General features: G+C 41.2%; 2 pseudogenes; one reads left to right on the top strand and one right to left on the bottom strand.

Annotated features, from left to right (window-relative positions):
- The window catches only part of LOC125998923 (Y-box-binding protein 2-like), a 234,823-nt pseudogene extending 216,548 nt beyond the window's left edge, over nt 1-18,275 (bottom strand).
- A 613-nt stretch (nt 18,276-18,888) lies between these two features.
- On the top strand, nt 18,889-19,684 carry LOC125998922 (uncharacterized protein C12orf29 homolog; annotated as a pseudogene).
- The last annotated feature ends 718 nt before the right edge of the window (nt 19,685-20,402 follow it).

Here is a 20,402-nt window from a genome sequence, read left to right as displayed (position 1 = left end):
CAACTGTAAAATGGAAGCAATTATAGTATGGCCAGCTCTGCTATAATCATGTTCTCTGCATTCATTATGTTCCCTGTGCTATGCAAAATTGTGTATTAAAAGGCCCAGGGATTATGGGGACAAGTAAGGACTCAATACTCAAAACCATCATCAGTACATTTTTAAGTCAGAGGCTTTTTTAAATTACTTTATTTAAAGACTGTAGTTACAAGGATGTTCATAATACAGTTGTTCTTTTTTCCAGTTTTAAAGTTGATCATGATTGAGTTTCAGTCAATGTCTATCACCCTTCACCAGTGCACATTTCCAATCACCAATGTGCCCAGTTTCCACCCCCCCCCCCATCTGGCCTCCCCTTACCTTCTCCCCTGCCTGCCTCTGGGGTAGACATTTCCCCTTCCATTTTCTCCCTTTAGACACTGTGGTTTGCAATATTGTTACTGAAGGGATATCATGCATATCACCATATCCCCTTTCAGCACCCAGATCTTGTCCAGAGTGATCATTTCCACCTATCAATATTGCCATAGTGGTCCCTTTTTTACCTCAAGTGCAGTTAGCTGTTTTATGGAACAAGCTTCCTCCCACGGGTTGGACCTCCTGGCCCTCTTCTGAATTGTGACAGAGCCATTTTGTATTAAACATTTACACATGTTAAATGGTGAAGGAGGACATAAATTCTCCAATTAAATAGTTGAGAAAAGATCTCTACCAATATATGAAGTGGTCTGTGGAAGTGGCTGTTGGAGAAGCTATAACGCATGAAGATAGAGAATGATCTGAAATCAGGCAGGAAGTCTTTTAGGAGCTACACTTCAAAATGTTTGGGGTTTGCTCCTAGCTCTGCATTCAGGAGTCAATTCTGATAGTGCACAGGGGTTCATATGGGATGCCAGGGTTCCAAATCAGCCATGTACAAGGCAATCACCCTCCAGGCTGTGCTATGCCTCCAGCCCCAACAGTGAGGAAGTTTTAATAGCGTGTATGGACAGATATGGTTCATATCACATGCAATGGAGAACTGAGTCTGCAAGTCATGTCAAGGGTGTCAGGGTTCAGGAATGGCCTAGTCTCTCCATGACTCAGCTCAGCTGGGGGCAGTTTCCTGTGCAGATGAAATTCCATGATCAAACATAAGGTTCATGCTAAGCTCAATGTATTCCATAATATATTAATCACATTAGAACATAATCACTCTTTTCACCAATATCTATTGCAGAACTGATTGCGCCAGCCTGGAAAGACTGCATGAAATAATGCCTTTAGCAAAATGCCTGAGACACAGTCAGCTCCCAATAACTGAAAGCCACAATTATCAAAAGCAACAAAAGCAGTTCGATCTGAGAGAACTGACAGTGTTTACAGATAGAGCCAGACACTGAATTGAGGTGAACTGTCCTTCCATTTGTGATGAGATGAAGATGTTTTGTGCAGCTGTTTAGGATTTCATTGCCCTTCGCTGCCTAACCAAGCACTGTAACATCTGCAGTTACTTCTCTCAACATTTCTTTCGGCCCGACAATGCCTAAGCAATGCAGGATCTATGGGAAGAATCAAAAACCAAGTTCTTCATCACAAAGAACCTTCTCACATCTCGTGAGAAGGGCAAGGCCTTAATGCAGGGTGGTGGGCTGGTTGGTCAATCGACAGTCAGCAATAAGGATTCAGTGTTGGTTCTGAAGCAAGCTGGCATCAGAGTCATCATTATATAATAGTAGCTATCAATAAATTGTTATTTGTAAAAAGCTAAGCAGTAAGCCTGAGTTGGGCACTTTAATTGCACATGACCAACCAGGTCAGCACCCCTAATAGTCTCCTGGGTGTCTATTATGGCCAGTCAAAACCTGGAGTAAACTTTGGCCACCACTGGGTGCAGCCCCCCAAAAAACAAACAAAAGCCAGGTAGTAAGTTTGTAGGTTTTTCAGCTCTTTGATACATGCAATCTTATCTTCCATTGTAGCATGAACAAATATGCACATAGATAATATATCTACAAATGAGTTGGTATATTTCAATAAAACTTTATTTACAAAACAAGTAATAAGCAAGATTTGGTATTTAGGTCATAGTTTGTCAAACTCTGCTCTAGATATGGACTATCTAATAGAATTTGTGCCATAATGTGAACATTATTGGTGATCTTCAATTTTTCTAGTTAAAGATATGAGTCAATGGAAAAGTGTATGCCTTGCATGCCTGAGACCAGGAATTTGATCCCCAGCACCAAAAATAATTTTACAGTTGTCACATTTACAAAAGTCAAAAGAGTTGTGATTGATTTTAATCATTTATTTTATTAATTCACTATATCAAACATTTCAGTTTAACATGAAATGAACAAAGAAATTACTAATCACATAATTATATTTTTATTTGTAGATACTTTGAGGTCTTTTGTGGATTGAATGTTGTCCCCCAAATTATGCTGAAAGTCCTTACTTCTAGTATCTATTAATTTGATGTCATCTGAAAATAAATAAAAGTTTTGAAATTGATCTTGAGGCAATTAGGACTACTTGACACATAAATTGCATCTGTAGGAAGTCTAAATTAAGTAATCCCTAGGACCATTAACCAGAACATTGTCAGAAGAACCCTTGAGCACAGACCCAGGAACAGTTCTTGACCCCAACAAGGTGAGGACCAAAGCCAAACAAAATCTCCCAAATGCCAAGCCTCCCACCCAAAAAAATCTAGCTAGGGTGGGGCTTTGTTTGTTTGTTTTTATTTTGGGGTCACACTCGGCAGTGCCAGGTTACTCCTGGCTGTAAGCTCAGAAATCGCTCCTGGCAGGCTCGGGGGACCATATGGGACGCCGGGATTCAAACCACCATACTTCTGCATGCAAGGCAAACACCCTACCTCCATGCTATCTCTCTGGCCCCTAGGGTCGGTTTTAATTCAATGACTGGTGGATGTCTTTGTAGCAAGAGAATTGGGGAAGAAAGACACACAGAAATGCGAGGTAACATTGCAGATGCCAGGGAAGCTAGCTGCATGTCATAGAACAGAAGCTCCCTCGGACCTCAAAAGGAACCAACTATGCCAACACTTTGCTATTAAGCTTCCTGTCTTCGTAACTATGAGGTTATTTCTCTTGTTTACATGACCAATTTCTGTGGTTTCTTTATATCTTTATTTAAGCATCATTATTACAAACATGTTTGTAGTTGGGTTTTAGTTATAAAATAAAATAACATTCACCCTTTCACCAGTACAACATTCCTGCCACCAATGCCCCCCATCTCCCTTCTCCCCCACCTCCTGCTTGTATTCAAGACAGGCATTCTATTTCTCTCACTCACTACCATTGTCAATTTGTGTTATTTGTTGTTTGTTTTGTTTTGTTTTGCTCCTGTAGCCCTTGGAAACTAATACAAAATCTAGATTTGGGAAATTTGACATTTCCAACCCAACTCAGTCCATAGTAAACAATAACTGTCCCCAGCTCATGATCACTGTATTAAATACTACAGCTTGTCACAGACTCAGCAATGCTTAATACATGAGATCTAAATTGCAATCACCAAACTTTGTCATGTGCCTGTCAAAGGTGGCAGGTGCGGGAGATATTGGAGTGTGGGAACACTGGTAATGGGAGTTGACACTAGTGGTTGGATTGGTGTTGAAATATGTTGCACCAAAAACTCAACAATCAATAACATTTTAAATTCTGATTCTTTAACTAAATTAATCAAAACATTTTAAAAAGGAAAGTAGTTTGAGGAAAAATACGATTTAGTTAGATTAGTATCTTTCTACATATCTATCTATATTAGTACTAGATTAGTATACTATCTTCAAGTATACTTGAAGATTAAGTATAAACAAAAACCTTTAAACAAAGACTTTAAAAAAAACTGACTTGGGGCCAGAGCCATAGAGTATCAAGGAGGGCATTTGCCTTGCTTGCAGCCAACCTGGGTTGTGCCCTCTGCATCCTATATACTCCCCCCTATCCTGTCAGGAGGAGTACTTTCTGAGCTCAGAAACAGGAGTAACCCTTTAGCACCACCAGGTATAGCCCCAAACCAAAACAATCAAACCAACAAACCAAAAATATGACCTTTCTTGAAAACATATTAATTAGAATAATGTGAGAGATTTCTTTCTTTTTTTTTTTGTTTTTTTTTTTTGGGGGGGGTCCACACCCGCAGTGCTCAGGAGTTACTCCTGGCTCTACTCTCAGAAATCGCTCCTGGCACGTTCAGCGGACCATATGGGATGCCAGGATTTGAACCATAGTCCTTCTGCATGCAAGGCAAACTCCCTACCTCTATGGTATCTCTCCAGCCTCAGGAATTGCTTTCCTACAAGTAGTATGAGCACACTTCAAAACTGACCACAATAGTCAAGGAATGCTCCATTTTCTTTAGCTTGGAGAAAAAATCATTTTATTCCACGGTTCCTGCTTTTGCTTCAATAGTGTGTGATCATTTTTGTCTCCCAACTGATTTATTCTGAGTTCAATATGTGATATTTTCCCTCACAGCAATTTGGCAATTTAATCATTGTATTGATCTTACATTTCCCATTAACTGTACTTGTGCATGCAATACATCATCTGAAGTGATAGGGAAATTGTAACAGAAAGTCTAACTTTATTTTTGGCTACTTGACTACTGAGGACTTTCAAGCTCCATTTCCCTTTTCCTTACATATCTAACAAGCCAAGGAGAAAATCTATGTGCACTCTCTCTTAGTGCTGGTGAGGAAGTTGAAAAGACCATCTGCAAGAATCTACAACTAAGCCCCATCTCCTAATCACAATAAAATCCAAAGTCATACCCGGTGAATGAGCTTAGATCCCTTCCCTGCTCTCCCTGAAAATCCTCATGAGTTGAACAAGTAAACCTCTTGGTATATGTATGAGAACATCATCAGCTTCGATGTCTGAACCAATCTGAGGTAGTTTTAAGGAGTTGGGTCCTGTCTTTTGTGAGGGAATCTGGAAACAAATGGTACTAAGAGCAGCATGTTAATTCTTAGAGGTGACCCGCCACCAGCTCCTGGATTTCTATCTTCACTTACCTTCACCTTGCTAACTAGTTTCCTGTCAGAGAGTCAGAGATGCTGCTAATCTTTCCTTGAACTTGGCCACTCAGCTAGTGAGCTTTCATTAGCATTGTTTCAGTACTTTATAAATCTCAGCAAATCTCAGTAATGAATTTAAGTAATCTAGGTCAGAAATATTATATTGAAATGCAAAAGTGTGGAATTAACGGGACAGGGAGATGGTAAAACGGAGGTTTTTCTTTTGTTTTTTGGGTCACACCCAGCGGTGCTCAGGGGTTACTCCTGGCTGTCTGCTCAGAAATAGCTCCTGGCAGGCATAGGGGACCATATGGGACACCGGGATTCGAACCAACCACCTTAGGTTCTGGATTGGCTGCTTGCAAGGCAAGCACCGCTGTGCTATCTCTCCAGGCCCAAAAAGGAGCTTTTTTACACAGCTGGCATGACCCAAAGGCCCAAAGTTCAATTGTCAAGACTGCTTAATCATATCCTGGGTGACCCGCCCCCTTAGGACCACTGGGTTCAAGAACTGTACCTTCCTTTTTTTTTTTTTTTTTGTTTTTTCGGGCCACACCCGTTAGATGCTCAGGGGTTACTCCTGGCTACGTGCTCAGAAATTGCCCCTGGCTTGGGGGGACCATATGGGACACCGGGGGATCGAACCGTGGTCCTTTCTTTGGCTAGCGCTTGCAAGGCAGACACCTTACCTCTAGCGCCACCTCGCCGGCCCCAAGAACTGTACCTTCTATTGTACCCAGTTGGGTTGAATATTCATTGGGCATGGCCCCAGTCTCTGGATCACTGTTTGGGAGCATCTACCTCTAAAATGTATATAAGCTCTAGAGCAGGGGTCCTCAAACTTTTTAAACAGGGGGCCAGTTCACTGTCCCTCGGACCACTGGAGGGTCTGACTATAGTAAAAACAAAACTTATGAACGAATTCTTATGCACACTGCATATATCTTATTTTGCAATGAAGAAACAAAACAGATACAAATACAATATGTGGCCAGAGCCATGGACATATCTATCTTAGATTGACTTATCATTATTTTGTTTATTTATTGGCTTTTGAGCCACTCCTGACAGTACTCAGGGATTACTTCTAGCTCTAAATTCAGGAATCACTCCTGCTGGTCATTGGGAGAACATATGGGATGCCAAAAATCAAACTTAGGCCAGACACATGCAACTCTCTACCCTCTGAATGATTTTTCTGACCCTGACTAATTTCTTATACAAATTATGATTGCTACCAGACTCAGGGAAATGGCTATATATTGTGACCATTTTGGTATGTTCAGTTAAGCACTGGTCTTGTTTTATAGGGTGTTAGCAAAAGAAGACCATTGAAAATGACTGGCCACTGGAGCAATACATAATAATCACCTTAGAGAGTGCTGAGGTCACTTCCCTACAATCAAAGAATTTATTAGGATGCTCCATGTTTCCAGATCAATAAAGATCCAGAACCTCAGGTGTATAAGATTAGACCTATGACTCTTTGATGACAGATTCTTGTGTAAACCATGTTAAATCCCCACCCCTCTTAAAGAGTCAACTGATACCACAATCACACTACATTCAATTGCAAAATGTCTCATTGAAGACACTAGGGTCTTTCAGTCAAAGCTGATCAATATGCCAAAAGGTTCATTCAATCAACTTAAACCCTAAATCTCTAGACTCAATAAAAATAATAATTGCTATTAAACTCCAGACCCTGACAATAGTTCTATGAATTCTCTGGAAGATTAAATTTTTAAAGATTTAAATAAAATTTAAAAGATTTAAATCAAAAAGAGAATTGTTCTCCCATAAGGCAAAATCAGTAACAACTAAAAACAAAAAAATTGTAAAAGCAACCCAAATGTCTTGATACAGTGGAAAGCCAGAGACACAGAAATCGAGGCTTACAATCTAACTCAATTATATCTTATAATGTTGCCAAAATAATCAATGCAACCAAAAGATAAAAGTTGTTGATGGTGTTATTACAGATCTAAAACATTGGTCCTACATTAACTTGATAATTTATGAAATGTTCCAGTAGGCAAACTTTGATGGCTGAAATAGGCTTTCATCTTCAAAAGGACATAATACACCTTTCTCCAGCAACACACGAACTATTCCAACTCCACTTTTGCATTTATACAGTTTTGGCAAATAAAACCTTAGCTGCATCCAACTTTCCCTATGGTTACAGGACTGCTGTCATGCAGACGACATCTTCAATCAATGAGATTCCTTTCCCACCCATGCTGAGGATATACAATATTCACAAAGGAGCCGACAAAAGAGGAAATGGCATTGCACTATGTGAGGGATAAGACACCACACTGATTAAATTGCTGAGAATTATTTTGCCAGTCAAGGCTCACTCTTCTGATACTATCAAGAAACAACTACAGACCATCTCAAAACCCAATTCATCAAAGCAATCCCAAGACCCATTAGATATGTTTGAGTTCTGGAAGTAACATTGCATATTTATTTAAAGATTTTCAAATTTTCCCGTTATTTTCCAGTCAGCTTATTTTTTAATCCATTCCACTCTAAAGAAAGGTCTATAACATTCCATTGAAAGACCATAGACATGCCTAGTAATGCTTTCTATAACTTCTTTACATGGTAAAAAAAACCCTGCCTCTCATGTTTCCTGGAATCTCTAATCACCTATAGGTCATAAATTACCCATCCGCTTGTGATGCCCAAACAATTGCCCTTACCTCTTCGTATACCAATAGGGCAACAACTCTGGCTGTATATTGGGTTCATTTAAAGGTAGAAGCTCTCACAGATGATTATTGCACCCAGTGACCAGGTCATAGCCTTTTGAGAATTGAGACATAATGTTAACATAATTGCCTTTGTGAAGTTAAAGTAATACTTTCATGATGGAAACAATCCTGCATTTCTAGATGTCTCTCTACTACAGGAAAAGAAGGTCAACCTAGTTAGTCATCTGTTCCCTTAGAGACAAATTCAATTGTGCTGAAAGAGATTCCCTTTCTTGTGACCATGTAAAGAATGGTAGTGATGTCAATGCCCTCATTGGAAAAGAGTCTTAGGATGCCTGAAAGACAACAGCACTGCTGCATATGACTGTCCCCTGTCCTGGATTTTCCTAACCAAGGACAGAAACTAAGTATCAGCCCAACATCTGACAGTCACTTAAGCAGCCATGCATACCCTAGTCAACTCTCAGTCCCACTTGCATATTTTCCCAGACTTTTGGGCCATTGCAAATGATCTGACTGTTTCATTTGGCCAATGGCAATAATAATTCCTCATGCAAGATTACCCCCTTTCTGGAAAAAGAACATTGCCTCACAGGTAGCCAAAATATAAATATAGATCAGACAAATCTCTGTAGTTATTTAGTGTCACAATACAAGATCACAGCAAGATCTCCTTATGCTCTGGGAACAGTATGGCACAGGGAAGTGGACACTGGTGAAGGGATTAGCACTCAAGCATTGTATCCCTAGAACTCAATCATGAATAACTTTGTTAACTCATGGTGATTCAATAAATTAAATTTTATGTTTAAATTCAGTCAAATGTAACATGGCACAATTCAGCTACCAGTGAATCATCAGAGGTTAATTGTTAGCCTGCTGGCCTCTGTCAGTCGCACTCCCCCAAATCCTTTTGCCATTTAACTAAACCTGTAATAAAGCCCAGGTAATAAAAACTCCTTTGGTGTTGGCAAGGAAGTGCAAACTCTCAAACTTCAGCCCACACATGAAGACACTCAGCCAGCCCCACACTTAATCATAATAAAAATCAAAGTCACATGAGATGAAGCAACAGCATGACCTGTAGGACCATTGCCATGCACACAGTTGACCTAGATTCAATCCCCAGCATTGCATATGGTCCCCCAAGCCCACCAAAATTAATTCCTGACTGCGGAGTCCAGAGTAACCCCTGGACACCACTGGGTGAGCCTCCCCAAACAAAACAAAACAAAATAACATTTGGTCCATAGAGGCACTTTCCTTGCATGCAGCCAACCCAGATTCTATCTTCAGCATCCCATGTGGTCACCTGAGAACTGCTAAAAATGCTTTCTGAGTGCTATGATCATTGTCAGGTATGTTCCAAAAACAAAAAAACAAATCCAAGGTACTAACCCCTTCTTTCAATCAACCTAAATGATTCTGCCTAGTCGCTTGCCTTGTTTTCCCTATGAAGCCTCAGAAATCGAGTCAGAGGGGTTTTCTCCCTACCAATCTGGTATTTGCATGGCATCATTCACTTCAACTTTAAAACCAATTTTGGGTTGAGTTGATCCTATCCTCTTGGGGCAACCACAAGTCCAAAATGCTCTGAAGCAATAACTAGTTATAACTGGCACATTTCTAATGTTAACTAATCCCACATCCAGAAGCATTTGAATTTTAGTCACAAAAGGGGGATTATACTCCACGGAATCCATAAAAGAAGACATTCTAGAGAGTTATATAACATGGCACCTACCTCTCCCACTCCAACTGGGCTCCAGGTTTATCTCCCTTTAAATATATTTGCAAAAGTTCACTTTGCAGAAGAGAATATGACCATCAAAAGCATCATCTGTGCTGTAATCCTGATTATATTCAAGAGCTGCAATGTCACAGCTACCCTGATATTGTCCATCCTGGAGAGAACAGAGCTCTAATTGAGAAAGCAGTGTTCATATTACAACTGTCACACCCTAGACAAACACCCTCCCCCCCAAAAAAGTAGCCGTGGTAGGATGCAAGTTCTGAGTAGATCCTCAAAAAACGAGGGCTCTGTGAAAGGTTATGTGCAGTGAAGATGAAAAGATATTGAAAAATGCCATAGCAACCAAAAGTGCATGCTGCCCTGAGAAAATTAAAATCTTGTTCATAGCCTCGCTTTTGGTTGAGTGTCTATGCATGAAGATATTAATGAAAGCTCACCTTGAAATCAAGGTGGGCTACTTACTAAGAGTGTCCAAGAAATGGCAAGTGGTGCCTTTGTTTCTGAACAACTAGAATTTTCAATTTGATCCCACATGGGAGTTATTCCTTTCAGCTTCCTCGGCAAGCAGAAAGAACTCTGTGTTTGTGTGAGTGTGAAGCTGCAAGGTGTGTCCACTGCATGCCCCACAATTCCTGCCTGTCAATGAGGTTGTACTCCCAAGAATGGAAATTCCCAAATTGTGCATTTCTATAGATACACATTTCCTTCTCTTCTTTGCAATTGAGATTCTCACTCACAGAATTCTTCCTGAGTCTAACTTCCTCCTCTTCAGGCCCTGCTTTCTGTGATCCTCATTCTTCTGGAGATCGTTTTTCCTTATTATTAGGCTGGATGAGGCTTTTGGGATAAGTCCTCAGCTCTTCACTCCATACTGCACGGGGATTTATAGATTCCAAAATATTTCTAGTGAATTGTGATGGAGGGACACTGGTACTTTGTAGGCATAGGAGGTATCATCTATTATGAAAGATGTAAAATATTGCCCTAACTACTACATTAGCTTGATAATTTTTGAAACCAAACCAGTATTGTCCTTTACTCACAGTGCTTACCCTGACATTATTTCTTTTTAACCTGACTCTGCCTCTCTCTCTTTCACAAGTGCTTTCCTCTGCTTCCATGAGCTGGGTTCTTCTTTGTCCCTTAGCCCTCTCTCCTGGACTACATTAGCGAGCACTGTAACACTTCATTTGATCCAAACTTGAAGCAAAGCCCACAAAACTATAGTAACTTGACTCCTTCTTTGAAGCTACCCATTTCACTCAGCAAGCCTCTCTGATGGCCACTCACCTACAAGAAGCCATTCTTCCTTTCCCTGTAAAGAAATTGAGACAAGTGAAAGAACTTACAATACAAACGCTGCAAGGAACAGAGTTTCTAAGCTTTTACTCTCAAATGTCGATTGGATCCAGCAACTTCTAAGTGACCCAAAACCCCACCCCAGGGTTTGGAGATACTGAGCTACAACACCACACCACTCTTTTCAACCCACCCACTTGAAAAATGCAGGCAGCCATGTTCGAATTGAGGTTGAAAGTATCAGCCCAATCATCCAAGACTAAGTCGACAGAGCAAACCACAACCAATAGAGCAAACCATAACCAATAACCTACCTTGGTTTCCTCTTCCTACAACTCTGAAGGATCCTACCCACTCACTTCCCTCTAAATCTCTGCTTCATCCTTGTAAGGCATCCCTTCCTCCAATGCCCTTACCTAAACTTCCTTTTGGATGTTAATCCCACCTGAATAGTCAGACCCACCCACACGTAGGAGGGGTCTGAGGTTCTGAATAAAAAATAAGGGAGGCTGTCTTTGGGGGGAGGGAAGAGAAGAAAGACACATAAAGGAGGACGCAGCAAAAGCCCTGAGAGAGAGGGCAGCAGAAAGGACACAGCACACAGAGGACACAGCAAAAGCCCTGAGAGAGAGGGCAGCAGAAAGGACACAGCACACAGAGGACACAGCAAAAGCCCTGAGAGAGAGGGCAGCAGAAAGCTTAGCAGAAAAGCCATGTGATAAAAAGTATATGGCAGACAGGGCCTTGGAACAAATGCAAGTTGACACCGATAAAACTTTGCTTGTGAATTATTTCTCTGCTGTTATCCTGTATCTTCAGACCTGTCTACCTGAGGGGTTAGAAACATGGTGCCTGGGGAAACCTCACCTAATACGTGGACTTTATACTTATATTTTTTTAAATCAACACATCCTAATCAATGTCTTTCTCCCCTTCTAGTTCTTTCTGGAGGCCAAGGGCTTGCTCTGCTGTAGCAGGAAGAAAACATTTGAATGCCAGCAGACAGAAGAAATCAAGTTTCCACACTGAACTCTGAACATCTGCTGCAATGAAATGAAACATACAGAGATGTAAGGGGGGAGATAAAGAAGAAAAAAAAGAGATTTAAAAGGAGTCACCTAATGCCCATTTTTATTAATATATTTATTTAAACACCTTGATTACAAATATGATTGTACTTGGGTTTCAATCATGTAAAGAACACACTCCTTCACCAGTGCAACATTCCCATCACCAATGTCCCAAATCTCCCTCCTCCCCACCCCACCCTCACCTATACTCTAGACAGGCTTCCTACTTCCCTCATTCATTCACTTTGTTATGATAGATCTCAATATAGTTATTTCTCTAACTTCACTCATCACTCTGTGGTGAGCTTCATGTCGTGACCTGGACCTTCCAGCCCTCCCCTTTCTTGTCTCTAAGAATTATTGCAAAAAATGTCTTTTATTTTTCTTAAAACCCATGGATGAGTGAGACTATTCTGCATCTATCTCTCTCCCTCTGACTTATTTGCACTCAGCATAATAGATTCCATGTACATCCATGTATAAGAAAGTTTCATGACTTCATCTCTCCTGATGGCTGCATTGTGTATATGTACCACAGTTTTTTTTAGCCATTCATCTATTGAAAGGCATCTTGTTTGTTTCCAGAGTCTGGCTTTTTTTTTTTTTGGTTTTTCGGGCCACACCCATTTGATGCTCAGGGGCTACTCTTGACTAAGCACTCAGGAATTGCCCCTGGCTTGGGGGGACTATATGGGACGCCGGGGGATCGAACCACGGTCCTTCCTTGGCTAGCGCTTACAAGGCAGACACCTTACCTTTAGCACCACCTCGCCAGCCCCAGAGTCTGGCTATTGTAAATAGCGCTGCAATGAAAATAGGTGTGAGGAAGAGGTTTTTGTATTGTATTTTTGTATTCCAAGGGTATATCCCTAGGAGTGGTATAGCTGGATCATATGGGAGCTCAATTTCCAGTTTTTGGAGGAATCTCCATATTGCTTTCCATAAAGGTTGGACTAGACAGCATTCCCAGCAGCAGTGAATAAGAGTTCCTTTCTCTCCACATCCCCACCAGCACTGCTTGTTCTCATTCTTTGTGATGTGCGCCAATCTCTGTGGTTTGAGATGGTATCTCAGAGTTGTTTTGATTTGCATCTTCTTGATGGTGAGTGATGTGGAGCATTTTTTTATGTTTCGTTTTGCCATTTGTATTTCTTCTTTGAGAAATTCTCTATTCATTTCTTCTCCCCATTTTTGATGTTATTAGATTTTTTATTGTAAAGTTCTGTCAGTGTCTTATATATTTTGGATATTAGTCCCTTATCTGATGGGTATTGGGTGAATAATTTCTCCCACTCAGAGGATGGCTCTTGTATCCTGGTAATGCCCATTTTCTGTAAGCTTTCACTTTTCTTAATGGTGCCATGTAAGTGTGCTTGGCAATCATATTTCTCTAATCATCTTTTCTCTCCAACTTCATACAGTTTATCCTCTCTTGGAAGACATATTTGGTGATAGGTACTGAACTGGAACATTCTCTTTGTGATAAATTTGTCCTTCCAAGTTTATATTAAAAAGCGAGGTGACAGGCGGGCGTACATAGAGATGATAATATCATAATTGAGGCAATAATCATTTTTATTGTTTTTGCCCCTAAAAACATTTTAACATTTGAAGGATGAATACATAACCTCCAATTTCAGCGTTTAATAAGACAACTCATTAGGAAGGAACATTGTGATATCTTGTAGCATTAAGAACACAGAGCCAGGGTGGAATGAAGGCCGTTTTTTACAGGAACTATGGCACAATCCTGAAACAAATGATAATTGACAGCTGTTCCAAATATGCAGGAGGGCCAGACACACATCTGGAACCCCAAGCATATTTGCAGGAAAAAGAGGGCAACAATGCCTGGTATGATGTCTTTTAAAAGTACTAATAATGGACTATAAATGTCATCCATATATTAATGATAACCACGTGAGTCCTCCTCAAGCGTGGGTATTGGTTATAACCCAGGTTGAATGAAGCACAGCTCGAAAAGTTCTTTTTCTGGCTTTTTTTGTGCTAGTAATTTGCAGAGCAATAGACAGAAGCTGTACAGGGAGATGGGAATAAATACCTAAGTTTAATCCAACGTCGTTTTCTGAAGTGCATCACTGGTGCTCATTGGATCTGTGAGCATTTTCCTGATTTCTGAAGGAAGCATTGGGCTGTAGAATGAAATCATGTTTAGTTATGGAGAAACGCTCAGAAAACTTTCCCCTCCCCTTACGTCCCCGCTTTCGCCTTTGAGTACTTCCTCCAAAGTAAAGTGCTGCAGACATTGAGCACTGTGAGATAGGAGCTGGCAAGGGGACCTTCACCCACATTTCTTCTGGGGCGCCAAGGCGACCTCTACTAAATGAGATGTGAATGAACAGCCATGAATTGACCTGAATCTGCATTATAAGATTCCAGAGAGATCCTGCTACCCCCAGGGAATGAGATCACCGCTCCTGGGGGTGCCAGAGGTCTTGGCAATCACGGTGAGGCACCAATTCAGTAAGAGTATCCTGGCACCAGGGGGCGTCTTGAGCACAGCCCGCTGTTGCTGCAAAACGGGCAATAATAAATAGCGTGAAAGGAGCTTCAGAAATGGGGGAGATCAGAGGCCAGATCTTGTCTTGTCGTCCTCACGCCCCACACACAATGCCTAGAGCAGCCCGCTAGGAGGAACCTGCGCTTCTCAGGAGCTTCAGATCCGAACAGATCTGATATCCACCCAGCGACACGCAAAGGGAGAGAACAGAATCCATAGCACTTAAAAGCTCAGACAAATGTCATTTTTAAACTGCAGAGCATGAGCAATTGCGTTAGACCCTCCTGCAGCACCTCATAAGATCCCTCAGCAGGCTAATTTCAGGGACACAACCTCTGGGGGACATGAAGAAGTCTCCCACACCAAGGCAGCCTTCCGGAAGGTGTGACCTCTATCATTGTCAAAATAGCACCTATTGTTGGCCAGCTTGGCTCTAGGGACTTTCACCCCAATTATTTTATTTAATCTCCTAAACAGTCCCACCAAGCCTCCTTGTCCCTGCTCTCCAGACAGAAATTGCTGCTCAGAGGGGTTCCAGGGGGTGCCCCCAATTTGACACAAAAACCATCTTCTTTCACCATCCACATTGCTTCCCCAACAGGGAGGGAGAGCCATCTAAAGGGAGACCGCTATTTCTTCAAAGTAGCACATACATTTATAAGCATAAAAGTGGGGTTCTGAATCCCTTTCACTTTTGCAAGAGCCCCTCATGCTTTTTCTGGTGTCCTATGGAAGCTATCTGGCAAACTGAACATTTTGGGAGGCCAGAGAGATGGTGCAGTGGGTAGGGTGTTTGCCTTGCAGGAAGATGACAGGCTACCATTCCCAGAAGTTCAAAGGGATCTCTGAATCTGCCAGGACTAACTCCTAAGCACAGTCCTAGGGGTAACCTCAGAGCACTGCTGGATGTGGCCACCAAAACAAAATAATTCAAGAAAGAAAGTCTTCCTCGCCTCAGTAAGGAAGTGGCCACATGTACAATGACCCCAAACCCCCAGAGATCAGTGTCTTTAAGACATTCGCCAGGGTTTGGAGATAGTACAGTGGTCAGGGTGCATGTCTAATACCCACTGGCCTGGATTTGATTCAAAGCACCACATGATCCCTTGGGCATCAGCCTTGGAAGTCCCCAAGTGCAGGTAGGGAGCTGTGCTGCATCCTGAAGCACTTTCACTGAAACTCTGACCTTTTGTGAATTCCCTAATTTTGAGTGTTGCTCACTCCATAGACATTCACGCAAGTGGGGTTTGGACCAATTGTGAAAGATCTGCTTTTTTAATTACTTTATTTAAATATGCAGTTTCAAGACTGTTCATAACACAATTTGTTTTTCAGTTACAAAGTTGTTCACGAGGGGGCCAAAAGATAGCACAGTGGTTGGGTGTCTGCCTTGCACTCAGCAGATCCAGGAAGGACAGTAGTTCAAATTCCAGCATCCCATATGGTTCCCTGAGCCTGCCAGGAGCGATTTCTGAGCACAGAGCCAGGAGTGACCCCTGAGCACCACCGTGTGAGACCCTCCCCCCAAAAATAAAAAGATGCTCATGATTGAGTTTCATTTATACCAGGGGTCCTCAAACTTTTTAAACAGGGGGCCAGTTCACTGTCCCTCAGACCATTGGAGGGTCTGACTATAGTAAAAACAAAACTTATGAACGAATTCTTATGCACACTGCATATATCTTATTTTGCAATGAAGAAACAAAACAGATACAAATACAATATGTGGCCCCCAGGCCATAGTTTGAGGACCACTGATTTTTACAATGTCCAACACCCTTCTCCAGTGCACATTTCCCACTGTCAATGTTCCCAGTTTCTTTCTTATCCTCCCCTACCTACCATTGTGGCAGACATTTTTCTTCTCTCTTTCTCTTCCTTTTTTTCCAACACTGTGTCTTGCAATATTATTACTAAAGAGATATTACAATATGGCTTTATCTTTTATCAGCACCCAATTTCTGTCCAAACTGATCAGTTCCAACTATTATTTTTTTGTTTTTTTTTTTGTTTTTTTTTGTTTGTTTGTTTTTGGGCCACACCCGGTGACGCTCAGGGGTTACTCCTGGCTATGCGCTCAGAAGTCGCTCCTGGCATGGGGGACCATATGGGATGCCGGGGGATCGAACCGCGGTCCTTCCAAGGCTAGCGCAGGTAAGGCAGGCACCTTACCTCCAGCGCCACCGCCCGGCCCCACCAACTATTATTATCACAATGGTTCCTTCTCTGCCCTAACAGCACTCCCTACTCTTTGTGGAAAGCTTCCTACTATAAACTGGTCCTCTTGTCTCTTGTCTCTATTGTTCCTGGATATTTTTAACATACTATAAAGATCTGCCCTTTTTTGTACACAGAGGAATAAGAAAAAGTCCTGTGATCAGGGATTATCACCAACCTCCCAGAATCTTTCCCAACAGCTCCTTCACTTATATTCCTTAGCTCCTCCTTCTAAGCTCCCCACTTTCCTCTCAGTAATTATTACATCAACTTACTTGTTTCCATCTTGTGTTCTCTGTGTGAGTCTCTCTAGTGAGCTGGCAAGAATCATGAGACTTAGGATCATGTCAGCACTGGACAGAGAACAGCTCTGAGGTACTGGGAAAGTAAATGATGGTTGCTTCTCTCTCTAGAACACCCATCATACCCACTTATGTCCCTGTCTTTTTATATAAAAAATAAACATTTGGTTTTTCTTCTGGTTCTTAAATTTGCTGTTTGAATCACAGAGGCCCGCCGACTGGTATAGCTTTTACAAAAAAAAAAAAAAGACAGTAATTGGGAAAATGGGAATAATTTCCTTTGTACCATGCAATGTTCACAGCATCCTCGCTTTTTGTTAAAATTCCTGTTTCAAACTCTCTTTTGCACCTGGATTTGGATAACAACTACTCATTTATGCTATAAAAAGCTGAGTACACATTAATACTAGTAGGAAACACTGTCATCTGGCAAATTCCCATCTTCACGATTTGTGCTTAGAGTGTTATGTAGCAATCAGATGTTTTGAGTTAGGTAGGTGTTCCTCTCCTCTCTCCTGCAGCACCCCAACTAACTGGCTTTTACTGGTAAGCAATGGAATGATAGACAGTGGAAGGGTGGTGAAAAAGCAAAGGCTGATACTGAAAATATGATGGAAAAGGCAAGATGGGGAATAGAAGAAATAAATTAACACAGGAGTTTCTGAACTTTCCAGAACCAAGTTATTCAACAGATAAAATATTGTATGGTGATTTCTGAAGTCCACCCACCAAAACTCATATGATGAAATCCCAGCCCCCAATTTGTTGATATTTTGGTGAATTTTGAGGGACTCTCATGAATGAAGTTAAGCTCCTATACTAGGGATCTCAAAAGTCATTCAATCCTTCAGCTATATAAGAACCAGGAAGTGGGTCCTCATCACACACAAATTGTATCAGTGCCTTGATTTTAGATTTTTCTGTCTCCAGAATTAAATGTCATAAGAGTCAACTTTGGGTATTTAATATCTGTTTTGAGGTTAAAAACCACAACTGATCAAGACACAGAGAAATGCCTAAGGAGTTGGTATGTCTTAGGGTTGGAAATATAGATAGTACAGGGGTTAAATCACTTATCTTCTCTTATACTCCTGCTTGCTACAATTCTTTGCACCATGTTATCACTGCCAAAGGTCAATCTTGAGCACAGAGCCATAAATAGCCCAAGAGTATGGAGGGCACATCCCCAAACAACAATCACCCCCAAAACAAAGTTAAACACCCTAGTGGCTCTATCCAAAGTGCACACATTTTCAGAAAGCTCCAGAGTTTGAGTTGAAAAGTACAGATAAAATCTCGTTCAAGCTCTCTTCAAAAATAAAGGTCCACTTCACGAATAACTGAATATTGTTCATGATCTCTCAGTGTCTAGTGCTGTATGTTTGTTTGTGTGAGAGAGAGAATGAGAGAGAGTGAGGCACCAGATATAGATCTCCTATTGGGCATACATAGCACCAACAATGAAGGAATCTTGCAAAAGACAAACATAAATGTGATTAAAAGTCAGTCCAACTACCAATTGACAAGACATATAAAGAATAGAGGAACATGTCAAAAGCCCTCACAAGGGTGTTCTTTATGAAACTGCCCCCTCCCTGACAAGCAGTATTGCAAACAAGGGAGACCTTGGGGTAAACACAAATAATAGATTTTGCTTCGTAGGAGTCTAATTCCTAGACATATAGATATATAGGGATAGATATAGATATCTTCACTCATCATGGCTATTTTGGTTGTAACCATTTCTGCATTGCCTCTGAGGAAAAAAATACACATATAAATAAAATGCAGCTGACATCACGTGGACATCAGTGACATCAAAATCAGCAAGATTGTGGATCTGGGAAACTACAGGACTAATGGTCTGATTTCTTCAATATATAAACTGGAGACAAACAAAATGGATATGAGAAGATATAGATTTAAAAAGATATAAATGAAGAATTAAAGAATTTTGCCCCACTGCCCATGCAAGGAGGCAACAGGAGGCAGCCTGAGAGTTGGAATCCATTTGTGTCTATGGCCTGTGCCTGTGGCCATTCTCTGGCAGCCCACGGCCTCCAGCATGAGGTTTCTGGTGTTGGTGTAGGGGCAGATAATGTGTGCATTCTTGCTGGATACGTGAGAGGAGCTGGCCAGCAAATAGCAGCAGCCCTTTGAAATTTTTAATCCACAAAACATTGGACAGTGTCACCCGAAAAAGTGGATAGGAGATATTTTTATGTTACTATCTACAAAGATCAGCGCTACCTCTAGGCCCCGCTAAGAGAGAATAACAAACAAGCTGAGAAAAGATTTAAGTACTTTCTCCATTCAAAAGAAAACTAAAAAGATTTTGGGGGATGGGGAATGTTGAGGACTTCTAACCTGTTCCGAATACTGGATACCAGCGAAGGAAGTAGGACAGTCAAATTGGAATCCAATGGACACATTCATGGTTGGTGCCAGTGAAACAGAGCTGCCAACAATACTGCTGGCATTTCTCCATCATTTATTATGGATTTGGGCTTGCTCTGGTACTGAAGCATTGTCCCGATGAGCTTGGACTTTGGAAATCAGAAACCCATACGGATTAGAAAGCAAGAAACATGCTTTATATCTTCCACCACATGGAGCCTTTCAGATTAGAAATCAACCTCTGTTGAAGCACAGTGTTCTCCTACCCTGGCTTGAAGGTTGCAGAGAGGATCGAATGGAAGACGTAGTGTGGCACTGCAAAGATGAATGTTTAATAGGGTTTGACTATTCTAACAAAATAACCTAAAAACAACAAACTAACAATATTGGATGTTTTATTTGCAAAATTAAATCATTTAAGGTGAATTTAACCTTGCTAAATAATGATTAGAATCAGACCTAAATACCCAACCCAAAGTCAACAACAATAGAATCATGAGACCAAAAATGGGTCGGAGTGGTGGCGCAGAGTGGTAAGGTATGTGTCTTACTGGCGCTAGCCTAGGACAGACCGAGGTTCGATCCCCTGGCATCCCATATGGTACCCCAAGCCAGGAGATATTTCTGAGTGCATAGCCAGGAGTAACCCCCGAGTGTCATCAAGTGTGCCCCCCCCAAAAAAAAGAGAGAGAGACCCAAACTACAACAAGTCATACACAAAAGGGACTAGCTACATAGCAGTTCAGGGTGCAAAGTGGGGAGGTATGGGATGCATACTGGGAACATGGGAGGAGGGAGGTCAACACTGGTGGAGGGAATTGCCCTAATTCATCGTCACTGTGTACCTTAAATATAACTGTGAAAGACTTGTAATTCACGTGGGTCTCAATAAAAATTATAAATAAATAAATAAATAAATAAATAAAATGAATGAGAAAGTTAATAGAACTTTCATTTTAAAACTGTTCAGAAGTAGAAGCTGGACTAGATAGTTCATCTCCAAATTCTTCTGAGAATTTTAATCAGATTCTCTTTTAAAAGAATACTTTTTCATTTTATCTTTGTAATTATACTTAATATCTTCA

Source organism: Suncus etruscus, chromosome X (genome assembly GCF_024139225.1).
Source record: "Suncus etruscus isolate mSunEtr1 chromosome X, mSunEtr1.pri.cur, whole genome shotgun sequence".
Lineage (NCBI taxonomy): Eukaryota > Metazoa > Chordata > Mammalia > Eulipotyphla > Soricidae > Suncus > Suncus etruscus.
Note: the sequence above shows the minus strand (reverse complement) of the source record. Positions and strands in the feature narration are given on the sequence as shown.